Source organism: Sus scrofa, chromosome 1, assembly GCF_000003025.6.
Source record: "Sus scrofa isolate TJ Tabasco breed Duroc chromosome 1, Sscrofa11.1, whole genome shotgun sequence".
NCBI lineage: Eukaryota > Metazoa > Chordata > Mammalia > Artiodactyla > Suidae > Sus > Sus scrofa.
This window is the reverse complement of record NC_010443.5, coordinates 148,815,590-148,838,143: the sequence shown is the minus strand read 5'-3', so window position 1 is coordinate 148,838,143 and position 22,554 is coordinate 148,815,590. Positions and strand designations below refer to the sequence as shown.

The 22,554-nt window shown below is 47.0% G+C and overlaps 2 long non-coding RNA genes across 2 annotated transcripts in view; both read left to right on the top strand.

Annotated features, from left to right (window-relative positions):
* LOC106509048 overlaps window positions 1-14,488 on the top strand; it is a 41,061-nt gene extending 26,573 nt beyond the window's left edge. The window contains exon 3 of the long non-coding RNA XR_002345842.1: window positions 13,327-14,488. This is a non-coding gene — a long non-coding RNA (uncharacterized LOC106509048). The remainder of the gene's footprint in view (window positions 1-13,326) is intronic.
* On the top strand, window positions 15,463-22,313 carry LOC110261567. The gene is made up of 2 exons (XR_002345845.1): window positions 15,463-16,747; window positions 16,850-22,313. It is a non-coding gene; the product is annotated as an uncharacterized LOC110261567 (long non-coding RNA).

Here is a 22,554-nt window from a genome sequence, read left to right as displayed (position 1 = left end):
TTCCTGCTCGTCTCTCTGCAGGATTTCTCTCAGTTCTTGGAGGGTGGGGGGCAGCATCTTGTGATTTCCTGCAGTTCCCAAGACCCCAAGGATGTCATGGCCAGGGCAGCTCCTTGAGTGCCTGGCAGTGCTATCCTCCAGGGGACCTGCAGCTCGGAGCGTCCCAGGGTCTGGGGCTGGTGGGTCCGGGAGGGAGACTGCACTGTTTTTGCTGTGGCTCCAGGTCCCCGGAGGGTGCAGTGAGAAGGGCTGCAGTGCAGGTGGCATTTCTTGGGGACAGAGACACTTCCTGTTGTCATATTCCCGTGTCCTGTCAGGTACAAGCAGGCTAAGTATGACAAGTAGATGAACACAGTTCCTGGGGACAAAGCCCTGGGGACATCCTTCCCCCTTTATTTCCTGGCTTTTGGACACCAGGGCTCAGGACTGTGAGTGTGTGTGTGTGTGAGTGTGAGCAAGGGTGCTCGCGGCTGCTGGATGCAGGCCAGAGGGATGGGGTGATTGTCATCAGAGGAGCTCGCAAGCCTCACTCAGGCCTTGATTCTCCTCCCGCACAAGCAAACCTTCTTCCTGGACGGACACAGGCTGGTAGGAAAACGTTCACACAGCCGGGGAGGACTGACCCCTGAGCAGAGAGGGATCACTCCCTCCCTGCCTGCAGTATCTGCACACCTGGAGCTCCTGCCTGGGGATGGGACTTGCTGGCCAAGCTTCATTGACTCCTGGCCACCAGAACAGCTCCAAATGATCAGGAAATATATCCCAACAACGGAACACCAGCACACTGTCCCCAGACCAGAGAGGGTAAGAAGATCCTGGAAAAAAAAAATTCCTAACACCTGCATGCAACAGACAAGACTAAATTAGGAAGAGAAGGGGTTCCTGTTGTGGCTCAATAGGCTAAGAATCTGACCAGTATCCAAGAGGATGCGGTTCAATCCCTGGCCTCAATCAGTGGGTTAAGGATCTGGAGTGGCTGTGAGCTGTGGTATAGGTCAGAGATGAGGCTTGGATCTGGCGTTACTGTGGCTGTCGCCGGCAGCTGTAGCTCTGATTAGACCCCTAGCCTGGGAACCTCCATATGCCGCAGGTGCAGCCCCTCACCCCCCAAAAAAACCCCCTAAATTAGGAAGCGGAAGTTCAGGGTGGGGGAAAGGAGAAGAGGATTGCAGAAATGCAGGAGGATAGGGAGGCTGAGCTTTCACTTGCTGCCAGCAGATGAAGCAGGAAGGATGCTGGTCCCCAGGGTGAGGATGGGGATGCTTAAGCCCTGGTGGGGGGTGGGGGTGGGGCGGAATGCTTGCTAAGAATCCACCAGCACTTGGTCACCTGGGCATCCTCTGAAACACCAGATGCTGGCGGCCGGGAGGAGTTTGAGCAGCACGGCAGATAAGAACGAAGATTACCAATTCACTGAGGACCAAATAAAACCCCTCCTGCCCAGGTGTGTAAATACACCCGGTGCTTATTTATAGCCACCTCTGTCCTGTATGGCTGCCCATATATAAACATGCATCTCAGACACAATGCCCTAGTGAGGCGGAGAACATGGGAGGAAAGAGATAAAAATTCCAGCTGCTGGACCCACGGTAACACAAGTAAAGGGTAATTTACCCTTTATTTAAAATCCAAAGGCATCTTTTTTATTGGGAGCTCTTGGCTCTTTTCTGGCCATTCGGAAGCAAATAAAAGAGATGCTTCGGGATTTTGAAGGAAAATTTCACAACCAGTATGTCTTGACTTTCTTTTCCTTCAACCAAGACATCCTTTGCTGAGTCCTTTATCTAGTGCTTTGTATACATATTTTTAATCCTATACAAAAATGATAGGATGTCAAGAAGGATCTATAATAACACCATTTTTTTATTTCACTTCAAAGACTTGGCAATTTCTGATCCATGTGACATTCACACTCCTTCAGGGTCAAACAGCATCTTGCAGCCTTCATAAAATGATTAAATATTTTAAACAGTTCCTGCTTATACCTCCATCGCCCCTGGAGACTGATACTGTTATCGTTTTTGTCAAAGCCAGTTTCCATCCGCATTTGTCATTCCTGCTTGCATTTATGAGTTATCAATCGCCATGTCAAAATGCAAAATAACTGATGTTCTTTGGGCTGTATTGGATGGTCTATCTGGGGCTTTTAATCAATGCTGATTTTTATTTTCCATACCCATACATAAATCTTTACCATTCTGGGCCACATATAATGCGTTTGTACAAAACGCAGTGACAGAAGCAGTAGTTATATTATCAGACATTATACCTCGGGGCTAACTGAGTTCCAAGGGCTTTCAAAAGAGAACATTGGGAATTACTGTGTAGGAGACAGGATTGCAGTGGAGAATATAAGGAATCGGTTGTTGCCATTTATAAATCAACATCCTGCTAGCTAATCCTTCTCACTTAAATACAGTCCAAATTCTCTCCCTGATCCTCTGCAACTTAGTCATTGTTTTTTCAAAGGCAAAGTTTGCATAATCTACACAAATAATAATGAGCTGTGTATTCTCCTGCTTCGGCTTTTCCCCAGGGGCATTAATTCAAATGGCAGAATGGAACTTTTTTAGGAATAGCTTCTTTTTAAGTGATAACTGGAATTTTCCATGTTGTGTTTTGCCCCCAGTTGATCCAAGAGAGAATTTGCTTTGCCTTTTAAAAGGGCATTTGCCTAGTTGAATGGCAAGTGTTACAAAAATCATTCAAACAAGACACTCGTGCCCAGCGGAATCCTGGTGCAGGCAGACAACTGAGGCGGTGGGAAATCATGTGGATACCTTTAAAATGAAGCAAGAAAGTATAAATAAGCTCTGGGTGGAATAAGGCATGAGGGTTCAGCCAGCAGGGTCCAAGAACCCACGGTAAACATGAGCTCTATCAAAAGATGAAAACCTTAGCAATGGTCCCAAAGCCGTCACCTTGCCACATGATTCATGGACATAAACTAACTGACTTTGCTCCCACCTCAGGCCCCTCCTTCACCTTAGGGCTCAGTGAGCTCCCCAGCAGCCAGGCCAGGGACAAGGGGGAGGTTTCACCCCAGGGGACCCTGGCTTAATTCATTCACTGGAATTTGCAGCAAAAATCAAGAAGGTGCATGGTTGCTGCAACCGCAGACTTGCTTTTAGGAAGCTTGGCAGTGGTAAAGCTGTCTCCCACCATTTGAAATAGGAAATCAAACATAAAAGTAAACCAGTCTTGTTATGGGATGATCAATGGTCATCAAAGAGGAGATAAATGCATCCTGAAACCTCAGGCTCCCCTAAACCAAGGTGTCATTTGAAACGCAGCTTCAAAAGGCAACTTCCGAATGGCTGACTCAGAAGAGCAGGCTCTGGCGAAAATGGCTTTCTCTACTGTGTTTCAAGAGGCAATATGTTCTGTATTGAATTCAAGTACTCACAGCTTAACAAAACCAGCGAGTAGCCAGCCTCCTTTGGCAAAGTGTGTGTTCAATAAGCAGCATGTGATATTTTCAACATTTATCCGAGCGTGGGGAGACTCACTCACTCGCCAAACAGGAGGTCCTCGCTATCCATGCAATTTCGAAGGAGGCTGGAGCAAAGTGTCTCCTGAGTGGCCAGGTGGGTGTTAAGCAAGGCTGGGCTGTGGATGGCTGAGGATGCCTAAGCACGCCTAGGACATGCCTTTGCTCCGTGCTGAGGGACCATCCAGACCGAGTCCAACTCCTGTCACTGCAGGGAGACCTTGGAGAAACGATTGTCCCAAAGGCCGAGTCCTCTCTCCTGAGTCCCTTTCAGGTCCTTCTGCCTTGGTTTGGTCCTTGCCCTCCCCTCGGTGCACCGGCATTGTCTCCATCGCTGAGAGCCACCTGCATGGACCACAGCCACCACAGGTGGTTGAATCAGGCCACAACAGAGCTCTTCCATTTCTGCTGTCATCTAAAGGCTGTTTTTCTATTCCCACATTCCATGATTCATTTACTCATTTATGCTCCAAATATTTGTATAGCACCTACTGTGTGTCTGGTGAGGTCCTTACTGTCCAAGTGCTCAGCAATCACCACACCACCCTCACACAAGGGGCGGTGTTTCGGCATAGCCGGTACTTATTGGTGACCAGGCCTGCGGTGTCCATCCTTCATGGACAGGAAAGCAGCGGGCAAGGGGCAGGACGGTAAAGTGCCCTTACAAAGTACTTCCGAGGGACTTCACAGGGGTGCCTGACAGTGGACATCGTTTTTGCCACTACCGGTTGGACTATTTTGGTTTCTCAGGAGCCCTTCGGAGGGAACACTTATTCCTCAGACCCGCACTTCAAGTGAACCCTGGGGCCTCTGAGGGAGACGGCATATGGGAAGCATCCCAGTGAGGATGCTGGGAACTGTGGGAAGAAAATAGAGGCTGCTCTCCAGGGGTGAGGGGACAAGGTCACCCTGCAGAAGGGCCCAGCCCCAGGAGGTGGCCTGGAGATGGCCGAGTTCTGAGAGGGAGAGATGTTGAACTTGCTGGACAATACACTATTTGTTCATTCTTCCAGGTTTTTTTTGCTGAGTTCTTATTTGCATATGGCTCCATCCCAGGCTCAGTCCTCAGGATCTTTCAACATAACACCAGAAAGATTCGGAAATGTGACCTATCCATTGCAATGGCTTCTAGGCGGGTGTGACCTGCCCCTTCCTTAACACGTGGCAATGTCTGGATATGTTGGGGGCAGAGGGCTACCTTACGGGCATATAGCTGGTGGAGACCAGGAGCACTGCTAATCAGCCTGCAAGGCACAGGACAGCCCCCACAATAAGAAGGGACTGGCCCCAGATAGCAATGGTGCCCAAGGTGAAAAACCTTGGTTAATACATAGCAAACCCCTTCCACAGCATGTATTTGCATGGAGGGAAAAACAAGAAGAAGAAAGGAAGACAAATGAAGCAGTTTGTAATATGAATTTATGTATTCCAGCCCATGTAAGATAAGACGAGACAATATGTTTCCCTTTGCTGCTTGATAAGAATTGATAAATGCTTATTAATATAGTATTTTTAAGCCGGATTTTTTTTTTTTTATTACTGAAGTAGATACTTTAGGAACATTGTTTCTATAACAGCATAAGGTATGGACATAGATCCAGTTATGACATGTTTAAACATCTAAATTGCATGTACACTGAGATGACTAGCTTTGGAAAAAGCAATGCTTTTCATATTTATTTTAAATTTTGGATGAATTACAGCAAATGCAGTTAAATTTAATTTCTGGATTCATGAGAAACTACACATGATGGCTGTTTTGCCTTGTCACAACAGCATGTGTGTCAATATTTCTGGGTGAAATCAAAGACAAATTCCAAATGACAATTTTGCACATCATTCCAAAATGGAGAGTGCTAAGATTTTTGGCAAAGGGTCCCTGCTATCTCTGTCTAGAGCTTTGGGATAAATCTCTGTTGTTTGTAAGATGTATGCGTATCTTGTCTTGAGGTAAATATTGTGGAAAACAGTGTGGGGTCTTCTGTCACATAGACTTTCCTCTAATTCAAGTTTTCTCCTTGTATACTGGTCTGGAATTGACCCGGTTATTTTAACCTGCCTGTTCCATGGTTTTCTCTTCTCTCTTCTGTAGAATGGGGATAGTGATGGATGCACTTATTCAGCAAGTATCCGTTGACCATTTTATCCTTATTCATATTATTATTATTACAACAAAATATAGTGCATATATTCCAAGTGCGTTTGTTTCCTAGGGCTGTTGTAAAAAAGTACTGCAAACTAGGTAGCCTAAAATGACAGAAATTTAATTTCTCATGGTTTCATAGACTCAAAGCCCTAAATCAAGGTATTGGTGGGGCCATCCTCTGTCTGAGGCTCCTGGGAAGGATGAGTCCATGCCATTCTCTTAGCTTCTGGGGATGCTGGTTTTCCTTGGCTTGGAGATGCGTTGCTCTGACTATAGTCCCTGTGTGTCCGTCTTTTCTCCTGTTCCTGTAAGGACAGCAGTCCTAAGGATTTGGATTAGGGCCCCTCAGATGCAGTAGGACCTCATCTTAATCTGATCACTCCTGCAAAAGCCTTGGTAACAAGTAAGGTCACATCCCAGCTCTCGGGATATAAGAGGTGGACATAGTTCCTTGGGGACCAGTGCAACCCACACACCATGTGTCCAACAAGACTCTGGATAAACTGGCTTCACTGAGCTTACATTGAAACCAATCAAGGTGTCGGGGCATCCCCTGTGGACTAGAAGAAACATGACAGCTGGCCATGCACGTGAGGATAAACCACAAAAGCCGACACTGAGCGCTGGATGAGCTCCGTGGGCGTATGTAGAAGCCCAAGTGAATTGCCCAGAAACATGAACTCAGGGACCTGGAGCCCAGCATTGATTTGCAGGTGCTCCTTTGAAGTTTTTTCGAAGCAGCTGTGATGGTGATGGGTTTGGGAGCTGTCGCGCACATCACATGCAATGAACTGCAGGAAAATCCTTAATTCTTGGAACTTAAGTGATGCACTTGGAATGGAAACTGTCTTGTTTCTTGGCTTGTGACGTTCCTATGAAAAAGTTTAATCTTGTGTCAGCCATTGCCGCAGGTTTGAACAATTTTGGCTCTCTAGGGTCAACTACAGGTTGAAACATAGTTACCTAACAGGTTTTTGGGGCTGGGTTGAATTGTGCCTATGAATACACATGTTGAAGTCTCAACCTCCAGGTCCTCAGGATGAGATCTTATTTGGTGGCAGGATCTTTACGGACATCACCAGGTTGAAATGAGGTCATGGGGGTGGCCCAAATCCAATGATGAGTGTCTCAATAAGAAAGGGGATTAGGACACAGATATGCATGGGGAGAATGCCATCTGAAGAGGAAGCAGAGATCAGGGAGGTGCTGATCCATCCAAGGAATTTCCAGCAAACCACCAGCCACTCTGCCAACACAGTGATCTTGGGTGCTGGTCTCCAGAACAGTGAGACCACACATTTCTGTAGTTTAAGCCTGCAGTTCTTGGTACTGTGATGTGGCAGCTCTAGGAAATCATGAGAGTTCTGTGGGGCTTCCAGGATAATGGCACCCTAATGTGGGAGGGGCCATAGCATCTGTCCAACCCCCTGTGCCTGATATGTCCTTTAAACATTATTCAACTTTTGCTTGAATACATCCAGTGACAGAGAACTCACTGTCTCACAGGAATCCCTTTCAATTTTTAGATAGTTCCAATCATTAGGAGAGCCTACCTTGACCAAAATCTGCTCCCTGATGTTGCTCTGCCTTCCAAAACCACGGCATGGGATCACTTCCTCTTCCCTGAGGCCTCCCTTTGGATACTTTAAAATAGCCATCAGGGGCCCTTAAGTCTCCATCCAACCAGCCAGCCATGATTTCAGACAGGACACCGCAGGGAGTTTCAGGCACTGCGTCTCTCTGTGTCCCTCCCCCACACCTCAGCATCAGGCCTAGCAGTGATGGCGAGGCACCCCCTGCTCTTCTTGGGAGTGTCCATGGAGGTGTACACTGTCTTGCTGAGCAGATGTATAGCACACAGTAGGGCCTTATCTTCTCTGGGCTGAACCTGGAAGAGATTATAGAGGATGCTGGCAGACAAGAAGGAATCTGCCTCCGGGATAAAAAGTCTTCCCTTTTAGCTTCAAGTCAAAACTTTGGAAATGATAGAGAAATGTCCTGTCCTATTTCCAGACAGACGTATTTGCACAGAGATGGCCATGAACACTCTTTGCCCTGGAAACCCTTGCAGCAGAACATGATGCCAAAGTTTCATTCTTAACTGTGGTGTGTAAATACAGCTATCAGCCGTATCACAAGACTGTGTCCCTTTGTTGAACTATGTTGAAGGTTAACTTGATTTCATATAAAATAGGCACACCCACAAGAAGGCCTTCTAAGCATCTGCCAGCTGGGCAGATGTGCTGGAACTTGCCATCTCCTGAGATGCAGGGTGTCTGGTCTTCCTGTTCCCTCCTGCCCCCAATCACACCCCTCACTTTTCTCCCAAGCTCCCTTCTTTGATGAAGCTCTAGTTGAAAGATGCAGAACCAATCCACCTCAAAAAGGCCAGTGTTTCTTGTTGTCATCAACAAATCTTGCAGTATCTGTAGTTTCACTGAAGGTGGTACTTGGAACCATTTGGAATGGGTACTCCCATGTGTATTACAGTTTTGCACCAAGTCCTCATGGGTGTCTTTGTCCAGTATTTGGCCAAGGCTGCCCAATACCAGTTTTCCTTTTAACATTTGCTCTGGTGAAATAATGACATCACTTTCTGTCACTTGACCCATCACAAGACTTGACTCATATCCCTTATGGTCCATCCCACAAGATGCTGAAATGCAGAAAATAGCAAATAACAGCAAAATAGAAAATAGTGGGAAAATAGCCCTCAAATTAGTGTTCATGGCCACAGGTAACATAACTGTAGAGAGGTAACATCTACATGTTTGTGCCTGCAGATGCCTCCTTGACCAGACACACAGTGCGAAGTGGTGCCCTGGACTCAACCTCCATGGGAGGTCAAGTTTAGCCCTAAAGTTCACTATGGGATGTGTGTTCAGTGGACGTGTTCCCTTGGAGACTCCCAAAGCTGAGAGCTTGCTTTCCACATGGCTCTTGATGGTTCCAGCAGTGACACCTCTGAAAAAGAAAGGAGCTTGCTGGGATTTTCCTTTTGTTTCCTTTTCCCAGTTGGCAGTCCCACTTCTAGTTAAGACTTCTGGTTTCCAGCAGACCCTCTGGGCCACCTCCCCTGACACACCCAGCACCTCAGACTCTCAGGATCGCACGGTGTGCATTTCCCTGCATCTGGGTGCGTCTCGAGTGAGGTGTTGGGCAGTATTTGTCCTGTTATTGGAGAGCCTCTTTCCTGGTTTCTCTAGACCTGCACCCCATCAGGAGTGAGTGGCCGGGCCTTCCTACCTCATATGGAGGCCTGGCCATATGAACCACCGGGTCCTGGATGTGCGGGACTCTGGAGCTGTGGGTTCCAGTGTGACCTGTCTTCCAAAGGCTGACTTGGCCTCTCCCTGAAAATAAGCCCTGGGCTCCACTTGATTTTCTGAAATATCATCACAAAGAATATCACAAATCAAAGAATCCAGTAGCATTATGAAATAGCGTCCTTTCCTCTCTCTAACGCGAGACCATCTTCCTGGGCTGCAGGCTGGAAGGGACCTCGGGGTTTCAAAAGGCCAGCTCTGAGGAGCAAACACACCCAACAAGGGACGCAGAAGTCTGCTGCCCCCCGTGAGGTGAGCAGCGGGTTTTTGGATGGAGTCTGTCACACATGCTCTTTTCTGAGAATGGCACAGGCGGTTTTGCATTTGGTTTCCAGCATCAGCCAATCACATTGGCAGAACAAAGCTGTCTGTCATATTTAGCGGTGTTTTGTTACATCCATTATTTCCTTGAAGTTTAGACATCTCCTGGCAAAATCAGACCCTGCTTTAAAAAATTGCCGTGTTTTGCAACATTAAACAAAATGACAAGCTGGATGGGGGAGGGAGTTGATGAGTAAGACGTGGGTTGAGGAAAAGCCTCCTCCAGGTTCAGAAATGAAGACTTCAGGCGACAGAGGCCAGCACCTTTCTGAGGAACAAGACTGTGGTTTGAATTCGGTGCAAATATTTCCCAGGAAGTTATGCTCATTGATGCCAGAGTCTGCACCCTGGCGGGATGCTCAGGCAGAGGCTGGGATGGCTGGGTGCTGCCACCTTGGACCTGGCCTGCTCAGCACGTGGGCTGACCTTGGAGACCGCTTCTCCCTGGCCAGCCATCTGTTGGGCTTCATATAGACACAGCCTGAGTCCACATCTTTCTTTTCTGTACTTTTATAGACTTTTATACTTTTACACAGGGAAGAAACAGCCTTCATGATGAAATGTGCAACTGCCTTATCACACCACTGCTTGTGAGGGGACCTGCCAGCCCTGAGGTCTCCTTGGCTGTTGCGGGGAAAGGTCCCACTTTTCATGAACCTCTGCAGTCTGACTCTCTGTGAAGCTCCCCAGCTGTTCTCTATTTTGGATTCCACTTCTCCCCTGCCTTTGACTTTCAAGCTGGGACATCACCCTGGAGATGGGATTTCAAGAAGGATAGAGACGGAGTAAAATTTACTCATTCCCAAGGGAAGACCTTCATTTAGAGCCTTCATTGGAAGTGGGGGGCCAGTGAGCCTATCCTATAAAGGGCCGGAGAGGAGAACTTTTCAGATCCTGGGCTTCACAGTTTCTGTTGCATTTCTCAGCTGTGGCCACAGCTGCAGTAGCAGGGTGAGCAGGGACAAGGCTGTGTTCCCACAAAGCTTTATTTACAGGCAGCACTGTGGGCTGTCTTGCAGCCCAGCGGGCAGAGCCCTGAATTGCAGGGTGAATGGATAGAAAGAAGGGCCTGCAGGCAGGCGAGGTGGGGTATGGTGGAATCATGGGTGCAAAGTGTATGGTGTGAGCGCTGTGTTTTTCATTTACCCCAGATGACAACTTGGCTGCTTGTTGCTGGAGGAGTAGCCAGGTCATGGCTGAGACAAAAGCATACGGACTTTTCTCCTATGGGACTGTCCAGTTATTATTCTAGATGGCTAGGAGGAGAGAAAAGAAAACCTAGTGTGGCTAGTGGTGTCAGCACCTGCTCCTGTGGGGACCTTGCTCACGCATTTACATGAGGGAAAAGGGAGGCTCTGAGAGGTGGAATAAATTGTCCACCATACCTTCCTGACATGTTTCCTCTAAGACTCAGAGTCATGGCAGTTCCTTTTGAATTCTTCGAGGCCCAAAGTTGAGGTCCCCATTCGGACTCAGTCACACATCCTCGATGTGGGAGCTGAAGTCCTTTTTCTCTGCTGCCGGGTCCCTCACCTGCCCCACCCTGCTTGTCATGTGTCTCCAGGCTGCTTTTCCTGGGCTCAGGTTTGGTGGGGTGGCAGGGGGGTGGAGGAAGACTGGGCGGTAGGGGTGGAGGGCAGAGGAGGGTAGGGGGTGGTGGGGAGGCTCTGGTCCTCCTTTTCATCGCTGCCTGGGAGCTGGGTCTCCTCTGTGGTTCCAGCCCCCCGGGGGGCTGACTCTGCCCTGGGCTCTGTAACCACCAACCTCTCCCTTGTCCCTCTGGCCTCCTGGGTATTGCTTTCTGCTCTTGCAAATTTCCAGGCTGCCTCAGTGTCCCCTGTTGGGCTTTTAAATAATGCTACTACTTATGAACCAATTCCTTCCTTTCCAGTCCTGGCTGGACTCTGCCCGTTACCAGGTTAGTTGTTTTAAGTCCCACTTGTTTGTAAACACATCACCTCTTGCAAGGTAACGTATGCATTTTAGGCCAAAACCTTGCCCCAGAGGAGTGAATTTAATAGGCTCATGTCTGGTCTGTTTCCAGATGAGCCTGTGGAGAAGGTGAATTCCAGTGGAAATATTTCTCCACCCTGGTCAGTGGGTACCTAGCTGTTGCCCCCATAAACCACACTGACTTTTCACAATATCACAGGGCCATGCCCCTTGGCATCTCCTGTTAATTGACCATGGTCTTCACAGTCAATTAAAAAAATCTTAAAAAATACCCTTACTTCTTGCTATGAAATACAAAATTAAAGGTTCTTGTTAAAAAAACATACTACAGAAACAATACTCTTCTGAGGATGAATTATTCTGCCTCTGATTTCGCTCACGTCTTACTTTTTCTGTATAGGAGGTAAGGTTTTCTAGGTCATCGTTAAAACAACAGAAGAGCCTCTAAGTCTCTTTTCACTGATTTTAATTTTTAATTTCTGTGAATTGAAAAAGAAAGTTCTGGCATAAGAAAAATGTGACTGAAAACTTCTGTGCTACAGGTCATTCAAGCCCTGCTGTAAATCCTTAGGACATGGAGCCCAAAGGGAAGCAGAGATACCACAGACCCATAATTAGGGACTCTGGGGACCAGCCTATGCTCCCCACCTTGGGAGCTGGCTTCAGTCAGAATGGTACCAACCAGGCACCCCATCACTCAATGCAACCCTCACTCTGGGATGAAGTCAGTGAGCAAGATGCAGAGGTGCTTGGGGTCATCACGCTGTGTCCTAAAGGCCCCTATGTGGCCACGTCCCACATACTGGCCTGTGCCGAATGGGGAAGAGGGATGTCACTCTCCATTTACTGTTGTTGGCAGACAAAAGGAGCCCAGGAAGGGCCGGCTAAACTTCGAGATTCTCAGTGCTTAAGCAACCTGGGATTGGAGAGGAGGAGAGGAAGAAAAGGGAGAGAGAGAAAGAGCAGGCTGGCTGGGGGTGGGGATGAGCCTTTTTTTTTTTCTTGAGAAAGTGAATAATGTCATCGTTGATTTAATTAGCAAATTCTAGATGTGCTGACAAAGGAGATTTTCTTGAGAGATGCAGTGGGTTGTGTCAATGCTCTGAATGAATAGTCAGAGCTGAGTTCCTGGTAATAACAGATGAACAACACCACTGGCCGAACCTTAAACAGTGCATAAATCAATTTGCTGGGAATTAGCCACTCGCTTCAAAATTAGGGGTTAGTTGACAGGGTTTGGGTGATTAGGTTGTCAGGGACCCGTGTTTCTAGCTGGGATTTATCCATCACTGATATAAGCACGTCCCCTCCTGGGCCACAGATTGGCTTTTGTTACCACCCCTTGGGCTGAATTGGGGGTGGGGCCTGTGCCCAGACAGAAAGAAGCCAAGCCTCCTTGGGAGACAAGGTGGGGATGGGGTGCCCCCCCCCCCGCCCCGCAAATGGGAGGCATCCTTCTGTGGAGAATGTGAAGGGGGGAGGTGTTTTGGTCTCTGTCTCCAGTCACGTGACCCTTTGGTAGCATGAGAGCCTAACAATTTGTTGAAGGGAGTGCCTGAAGGTGTGTAGTTGCCTGGAGGGATTAATGAAAAGCAATAAGGATGCTGAGGTCACTGGGCTCTGGGAGTGAAACCACTGTGGGTCGGGGTTTGGGGCCGGGCTTCTGACTGCTTGGGGTGGGGGAAGGGTGCCGCCATGACTCCTGTCCTGGGCCAGACTGGGCACCTGCTGGGAAGATGAGTGCCTCTGGGTCAGATTTCTTATATGACATGTGGCCTTGGTCTCCCAGCCCTTCAAAGACTGTTCTTCAACACTTTCCTGGCCACCTGCAAAGGTACCCTGGTTCCCAGCAGCCCTGCCCTATTACAGCAATAGGGACGTTCTGCCCTATAACACATGTGCTCATCCTTGCTGCTTGTCAAGCTGGGCCCAGACACGGTCACATGCCAGGGAAACCACAGGGGAACATCACCCCTCCCTTCTCGATTCAGCCCATGCTTCCTGTTTGGGGTTTATGAAGGGAGGTGAGCTTGGTTCTTGCCCTCCATTCAGCTTGCCCACTGCTAACAGGTAGTACTTCCTCTTCACAGAATTGTCCTTCGGCACCTCCAAATTGCAGAACTTGAACACCTCAAAACACATGCACCGGACCCTAGGATGCCCAGGCTGGGAGCTTGCAAGTCAGCTTAAACGGGGTGAATTCACTTCAACACCAGGGAGAAGATGCTCTTTCAATCACTAAAACTTTCAGTGGATCTAACTGAAGCAGGCTTGGTATTTCCTTCTGGCTACCAGCTCTCATGTTAATCACACTTCATTGTCCTATGTCTTCCTCTTCATCTACTGCCCATCAATTTATCAATAAAGCACTTCTGAATTTCACCAAGTATCCAACTTCCTTCTTCTGAGGTCTTCACGGGATCAACATTTTTGAGACTGCTCTTTTTCACTTAAAAACCAAAATGGACGCATCAATTCCCACAACTCTTTCCCTCTCCCTCCTAAAGTCCCTTTTACTTTCGCCATGTCTGCAGCCCATTGGGACAAACATTTCCAAATCTCTGGGCTACTCTGTAAAAAAGAAGCTTTATTGAGGTATACTCTATATTCTGTAAAGTTCATCTATTTGAAGCATACGACTCAATGAATTTTAGAAAATCCACAAAATTTTGCCATCATCACCATCACCTAACTTCAGAATGTTTCCATCACCCCAAAAGAAACTCTGTTCCCACTGGCAGTTGTTCCACACTTCTTGTTGCCTGACCTACAAGAGTCCCAGGCAACCACTACTCTAATTCTCTTCTTTATGAACTTGCCTATTCTGGACATATCATATAAAGGAAATCATGCAACAAGTGGTCCTTTGTGACTATCATGAGGTTTTTGAAGTTCATCTGTGTTGTGGTGTGTGTCAGACTCCATTCCTTTTCATGGCTGAACAGTATTCCACTGTACAGATATAATATGTCTCTTTATCCACTTCCCAGTTGACAGACATTTGGGCTATTCCCCATCTATACTGAAATCTTGCATCTGGGTCTGACTGTATGAACAGGTCCATGCTACGAATTCCTCTTTCTCCATCAGAGGCTGTGAAGCTCGTCTCTCTCTGAGCAGCCCAGAAGTCCTCAACCCATAGCTTTGGAGATATTACCTGGTCCATAGTTTTTCTAAATAATCTTCTTCCTGTCTCTTCAGCTTGTACCCTGTAGTCTAATCAGTCAACCAATGGGTGTATTTTATATAAACAAGCAAGCAGGGAGTTCCCATTGTGTCTCAGTGGGTTAAGAACCTGACTAGTATCCATGAGGATGCAGGTTCAGTCTCTGGCCTCGCTCGGTGGGCTTGGATCTGGCATTGCTGTGGCTGTGGTGTGGGCAGGTAGCTGCAGCTTAGATTCTACCCCTATCCTGAGAACTTCTTTTTTTTTTTTTCCCACTGTACAGCAAGGGGGTCAGGTTATCCTTACATGTATACATTACAATTACAGTTTTTCCCCCCACCCTTTGTTCTGTTGCAACATGAGTATCTAGACATAGTTCTCAATGCTATTCAGCAGGATCTCCTTGTAAATCTATTCTAAGTTGTGTCTGATAAGCCCAAGCTCCCGATCCCTCCCACTCCCTCCCCCTCCCATCAGGCAGCCACAAGTCTCTTCTCCAAGTCCATGATTTTCTTTTCTGAGGAGATGTTCATTTGTGCTGGATATTAGATTCCAGTTATAAGTGATATCATATGGTATTTGTCTTTGTCTTTCTGGCTCATTTCACTCAGAATGAGATTCTCTAGTTCCATCCATGTTGCTGCAAATGGCATTATGTCATTCTTTTTTATGGCTGAGTAGTATTCCATTGTGTATATATACCACCTCTTCTGAATCCAATCATCTGTTGATAGACATTTGGGTTGTTTCCACGTCCTGGCTATTGTGAATAGTGCTGCAATGAACATGCGGGTGCATGTGTCTCTTTTAAGTAGAGTTTCGTCCGGATAGATGCCCAAGAGTGGGATTGCAGGATCATATGGAAGTTCTATGTATAGGTTTCTAAGGTATCTCCAAACTGTTCTCCATAGTGGCTGTACCAGTTTACATTCCCACCAGCAGTGCAGGAGGGTTCCCTTTTCTCCACACCCCTCTCCAGCACTTGTTATTTGTGGACTTATGAATGATGGCCATTCTGACTGGTGTGAGGTGATATCTCATGGTAGTTTTGATTTGCATTTCTCTTATAATCAGCGATGTTGAGCATTTTTTCATGTGTTTGCTGGCCATCTGGGAACTTCTGTATGCTGCACATGTAGCCCTATAAATCCTCCCTCCAAAAGCAAGCAGGTAAAAACTGATTGCTTGATTTGAATTTGGCCCAGGAAATGAACAAAAACATCTCTGGATGAAAGGACCCTAAACTCACTCCTGCTTCTTTATCTGCATGACTTTGCCCACTGACCAACTGGATCTTCTCATAAATTCTAACTGCAGAGAGTCTCTAATGCAGCAGGCTTTTCAAACTCAAGAAGTGGCCCTCCTATGGCTTTGAACATGTGATATTCTTAACCACTTGTTTCTGCTCTGTGTTCAGATGCTGAGCTCCCAGTCCAGGCTTTAAGGGTGATGGTCCTGTTTGCTGTCATCTGGTTTGAATTCATTAGGATCTGAATATTTGTCACAAAGAGACATGAAACATATTTCGGGGTCATGACTGTGTCTTGGGCAGTTGACTGTTTGGAAAATGTGTGGTGTCTTCTCACTGCTAACAGGGGAGTTTCTGTAACAAAGTTGTGTACTTGTAGCTTCAGGGGCTCAGTCCCATCAAAGCTTCTAATTGGAGCCCCACCTCCTGTGTCTAACCTTCCTCCTTACACTCATCTTTTCTGGGCCACCTGTTTGCTCCCTCTTTAAGACATCTAGAGTCAATCTAGAACCTTCTCTGCCCCACAGGAGGAAACAGTGCAGGGAACAGTAACTGAACATCAAGGCTTTGCTTTTTGTGTGTTTTCCACAGTCGCATCAGCCACACAAAAATCACAGTGGGGAATCCCTCACCAGAAGGGCTGTGCTTCCTTCCCAGATCCTTCAGTTCTCCAAGGAAGAGCTTCCTGCTCCGAATCCAACATCCAGAATGGGATCTCTTGCTTCCTGTTAAAGAATCTCTTCTCTCATGAAGAAAATGGCTACGGGAACAAAAATGGCTCCAAATGAAGCCATTCTGGTGACAAAGACGATAATGAGGACTCAAAATGGCACAAAATCAATTTATTCTCATGACAACCTTAAGATTGTAATGAGGACAAGAAAAACAGTCTGAAATTTATCAATTCTTGTGACAACCTTGAGACAGTAATGAAAGTGGAAAATGGTATGAAATTGGCCCACTCTTCTGACAGACGGTGAAACCAAACCCGGGAAACAGCACCAGGTTTATCTACCCCTTGGCAACCCTGGGGGCTGGAACAAGAACAGACAAGGTGACGAGATTAACCCATTCCTGTCAACAATCCTCTTAAAAGGTAGCCCCGACATGTCTTTAAAAGTGACCCCCTCAGGTGAGTTACCTGCTTGAACCTAGGGCATGGCTTTTAATAGGCACTCTTTTTGGCTTTGTTTTTCAGTGGGTGGTCCTTATTCTTTGTGTTGTATGAAAAGACTGAGCCCTGATCTTACAGACTAGGCAGCGTGGCTGTCATTCGATGTCGGCTGGTGTTTGGGGACCTCAAAGTGCTCTGGCAATCCGGACATCCTTAAGAGGACTCAGACGTGGTGGAGGACTTGACATAGTGGTACAGACTCTCATTCTGGAAAAGTCCATTAGGACTAAAAGTGAAGAAAGAGGTGGAGGATGGAGGTAACTTTCTCAACTCAGCGAAACACAGATATTACAGCCTTAGAACAGTGGAGTTTAGGGGCCTCTGTTCTCTAACGTAACTTTTCCTGTCTCCAGAGGAACTCACAGATATTCTCACTGACATTCACAGCACTGAGGGAGAGGGATGCACCAGCGGGATGGGCATCTATGACAGGGCTTCTCAATGGCTTGGAACCACATGGGTGCTTGTTATGATCAGCTTGTCTGCACGTGGGGGCCAGGAACATGCTTTTGGACAAGGGCATGCCATTCTTGAAGGCATGGACATTTAAGAAGCATGATTTACTGTGGGCGGAGGTGCTGGTTTGAAGAATCTGGATTTATGATTCCTAATGAGAGGCCCCACTCACTCCTTCCTTTTTGTGAAAGCAGCTATGTTCCACGGATGAATTCGCAGTGGGAGGCCAAGTTTTGATGTCAATTCACGTGCCAGTCAGCTTTCACCAGGCTTATAATAATTATTGATGAGTGATTGAATGACAGTGACTAGGAATAATGGCTTGCTTTGCTTGGCTGGCAACTCTGAGATAATATCCAGATCAAGCCCCTCCAGAAGCATTCATGGTTTCCATGACAAGAATTGCAGCACCAGAGATGAGACAGAGATGCACATTTCTTAAACAATTGTGTGCTAGGCCGAATTCTACTGTTTCCTACCAGTTTCTACATCTTCTTCCACATCTCTTGCTGGCGGCAGACTTCTTGCAATTTTTGCAGTGCTCAAGGCACTGGATCTAAGGTGTGAGATTTTGGCAAAGGCTCTGGGTTGGGAGTTTTTCATCCTCACCCTGGTTTGGAATGAGTTGGTCACTGGTTGACTGTATTAGTATTTATTTCATGTTGTGTCCCCAGCCCTCTCTCTGGATTCCTCTTTGTATCAGTGGCCTTAAAGGTCTGAATATTTTCAGTGAAGTTGGAGGTCAGGCCATTGCTGAAGGAGCTACCCCAGGCGTGGGTAGAGAGAAATCTATAAGGATTGCTCTCAGGTCAATGTGAATTCTGTCATCTGACAAGTGTGCATGATTGTGTATTTTCTTCTAACAATTCTAGGTGGCCCAGGAGCCTGGAAATTGGATACAAGGTTGGGAATTTTCAGATCAATGTCAGCAGACTTGCAAGAGGTTGCAGGAGTGTAGGTGGTGGAGGAGGCAGCTTTCCAGGAGGTAACCTCAACTTGGAGGCCAGCAAGGTCAGGAGGCTAATAGTTTGGTTGAGGTGGGAGGGGTTGAGTGATGGGTAAGGACAGGGTTTCTTCCTGTTTGTTAGGCTGGCAGAGAGAGAGCAAGAGAGAAAGAGAACAGGATCAACATGCAAATATAATATTAAATGCAAGGCAATCATTAAATCACTGCTTGGTGTCCCCTTTTTTAGCCTAAATTATCTTTTGTGTCTTTGAACCTTTGTTCGAGGAACCCAGCTCCTTCTTAATCATCTTTGTCACTCTTTTCTGCACCCTTTCCAGGTTTCCTCTAAGTTCAGAAGTGTTACCTCATTTCTTTTCACAGCATAGCCATGAGGTAACTAAGGGTCATTGCTAAGCTCAGATTTACAGATTGGGTGAGAGCGAGGCACAGGATGTTAGACAATTTACTCAAGGTCAAATTGCAAGGTCAGGGCCAGCCTCCCATTCTGTCCCACAGGCTCCCTCTCCCTCTTCTTCTCCGGACAGCCAGAGCAGTTACTCAATTTCAAAACTCCTTTGAAAGGACTTTTGGTTTGTTCCATTCAGAATTTTATTTGTAAAACGTTAAATAAAAATGTAGAAAGTGCTTTCACGTGGCTGCATGCCCCTGTTTCTTCTCAGTGCACATATGTAGGCTATGTTTACACATATAATCACTTTACGTGCACACACACACACACACACACACACACACTTTGTGAGCCAGGTCAGTCAAACAAATGGCTAATTTTTAAATTTGGAGTTAGTAAATGACTCCTAGTGAATTTTGATGGCCAAGTGATTCTTTGCACACGGGTTGGTGTGTGTAGTTTAGGAGAGCCCTAGAAAAGGTACTAAGTCTGAGCAGGGCAGGGTCATATCCAATTTTAGACCTGAACACAATCTAGAAGAGTTGAAGGCCCCACTTCATTAGCATATTAGATATGCCTTTCTCCCAAAATTCTTTCTTAAAGCTTTCTAATCCAGGATGCACATGTCAAAGTAGAAAATAACCAGAGAATTGTCCAGACTTTTTCCCTGTTATGAAACGTTGCTGTCTTGGAAACTGCATGGCATGGAGCAAGTTGTCAGGCCTGCATCCTGTGGGGTTTACAGCAGTGATGTGTTGTCAAAATGGGCTTTGCTAGAGCTAAGTGCCCATGTCCAATATAATCCCTAGTACACAGGTGATACTCAATGAACTGTTAAGAAATACTTAGCCCACATTCATCTGTTGTGTCTCAGTGGGTGGAAGCCACATACTTTTTTGGGTGTTTGAGGGATTCTTTGCCTAAAATTTCTCTCCCTGACTCTTTCGTGAGCTCTGCCAGGGAAGGCAGATTTCTGCTTTGCCTGCCATTGTACCCCTGCGCTGAGCACCCAGCCCTGCACCTAACAAATTCTCAACAAATGTTTGTTCTGTGGATTAATTCTTGAGTGAAAGAACACATGAGCCTATTTCACATCTTTTTCAAATCTGGGGAGGAAAGCACATCTTTGCCTAAAATGCTCTGCCCACGCTGGACATGCTGGACCAAGAAGAAGATGAAAAAAGAGGAGGAAGAGGGAGGGAGAGGGGAGGAGAGAGTTACTGCTCTGCGTTTTGTCATGTTCACCAGATGGGACCAGTGGAGCTGAGTGGTCCCTTGGGTGAGGGTGTGGTGAGGGAAGGAGAGAGGACAGGGCAGCCAAAGGCTGCATATTGAGGGGATGGCTCCAGGATGTTGCAGTGGATCTTGAGAGCTGGTGGGGCAGAGGTGAGCTGTGCATGAGTGTGAGCTGGGGTAGAAGGGATGGAGGAAGAGAACGTTTTAGGCAGGAGGACGGGCAGAAGCAAAGCGGAGGCAGCAGAAATGCCCTCGAGGCTGTAGTCAGACTCACAGCTCAGACAGCCCTGCCCTCCCGGATTGCCTCTTGCTGTCCCTTCCGGCTCTGGTCAGCACTCCTCCCTTCCTGCATCGTGCTTTGCTCTAATCAAACCTAAGCCCCTGTCCTTTAATTGTTCCCAAGTCCTATGGTGGTGGCGCACTGCCTTGTCCTACACACGTCTCCTCCTCCAAGTGCCCAGCCCTTTCTGTGTCTTGGCAGTTCCTGCTCACCCTTTCAGACTGGGCCTGGGCTCCTTTGAGATGTCACCTCTGACCCCCACCCCCCACCGTATCTGGTTTAAATCCCCTTTCTGCTCCCACTTGGCCTGGTGCAAACCTCTCAGAAGAAGCACTTATTTGTGGTTGACTTGGCGTAGAAATCAGTGAATAGTCTTTTGGGGAATAAAGAAGTGAGGTGTCAGTGCGGGTGGGAGTGTGGGCTGTCCCCTAGCTGCGTGCTCAGATCCCGGGATTTCAAACTTTCATCTTCTCACGGTGGGGGGGACTCCTGGGAGCCGGAAGCCAGTCTTCCTTGGCACCAGACTGTCCCCCGCCTTAGACTTAGGGCACAGATTTGTTCGCTGACAACAGAAGCCACATCTCCACATAAACACCCTTGAATGAGGGTGTGGGTGATTTTCACTTTGCTGAAATAATCTAGTTAAGGACCTCAGGCCCAATCCCACTCTGCCACCTGTGAATTGGGAACCCTGGGCTAGAGCTTTAACCTTGCTCAACCGCTCTCCTCACCTCAGTGGGAGGATTTCTCTGCTGGGCAGGTTTGCAACATGCCTTTTGAATCTGAGGAGAAATAGCCTTTATCCTCTTTTAGGAATCGCCTTCAGAATCTGTGGCAAATCCCTCTGGAGGTTCTAAGGAGGATGGGTCCTTGTGACTCTTCTCTTGATAAAGTCAAAGTCCATTTATAGCCAATTATTAAGTAAGACAGAGGACAAATCAATTATTACTTTTTCTCTTTCTTTTCCTCTTCTTTTTCTTTTGTCCATAAAGGATGAGTTCAGCCCTGGGCAGTAGCTACAGTGCTACGGTATGAGACCTGAAGTGCTGGTGGAGCCCCTGCTATGGATCCCACAGCCTCGCCAGGCACACGACCTTGCCTCCCATTGTCAGGTTCTGCAGGACTCATCCCAAACCCTGGTTACCGGGTCAAGGGTTTAGGTCACTTTACATTTCAGCAAGCGTTCACAAGAGCATCATGATGACAGTAGCAATTGCTATAGATTTTCCCCTTCTCTTCACTGTTCTTTTTCTCTGATTTTATGCTTTTCTCCCATGTTGGGATGTCCAAAGTGCTAGATCGTGTGAAGCTGGGGCCCTAAGGGAGTGACGTTATTTATAAAACAGTTCTTCCAAAAGATCAATAGTATCTATAAAACACAAGAAAAAGTGATACTCCCCCCCATGGTTGAAAAGAGCTTCATTCAGGGCACAGCTCAAAAATATGGACATGTATTGGTAATATGCTCGCTCTTTTCCTTTAAAACTCCCAAATCTGGAGTATTCAAAAAAAGACCCACTGATTATAGGGTTAAAACCTTGTGGCCATCAGATGAGCTTATTGGATGTCTGTATAGTGGGTAAAAATGGGGCTGGGTTTAAAATTTCATAAATCCTCACCTGTGTGTGAAGAGCATTCCTGCCTCTCAAAATGGTCTAGCCATGCTCCCCTTCTGGACTGGGAGCCTGGCCACCACAGAACGCAGGGGTCAAGGGTGTTGGGGCACATGCCATGCCTGTGTTTGGCCAGCGTGCACCTGGACCCAGCTCTGTGATGACATTGGACTCTGTCACTCCCAGTTGGGATGACTTCATCTAAAAGACCATTTTCAGCTGAAGGTTCTCCATATCTCTGATTTTTTCACACGAGCAGTTCCAAAGAGGAATCCTGGTTATATGCTGAGCAAAGACAAGGTTACTGAAAGGTGCTGATATGCCTACTTGGATGGAAGCTGCGCTCACTGAGTAGTGTATCCCCTGGCATCAGGTGATTACTATAGTAATTTCATGACTAGGGTTTCAGGAATGGAATTAGAGAACATGCCAGCTGCATAAATAATAAGTAAAGATCCCAATGTTGAATTTTTGTGGCCCACGCTTTGTGAACACATTGATGAATTTTCAAAACCTTTGCTAATAAACGATTGCATTTGCTCAGCCGGGATCGAATGTTAAGTTGTCCCCTTCACTTGGTGACAAATGTGATTTCTGAGTGTGTGTGTGGCCATGTTGCATTTACCCAAGTGAAATACAAGAAGGATGAGCAAGATAAGAAAATCATTTTAAAGTCTCCTGTTATTATAGTCAGCATTTCCCCGCGTGGACGAGCCAGCCTTTGAAAAAGTATTCATGCTTAACCTCAGCGCCGCTGGGTCATGGGTAAAACTCCGGCTGGCTCACAAA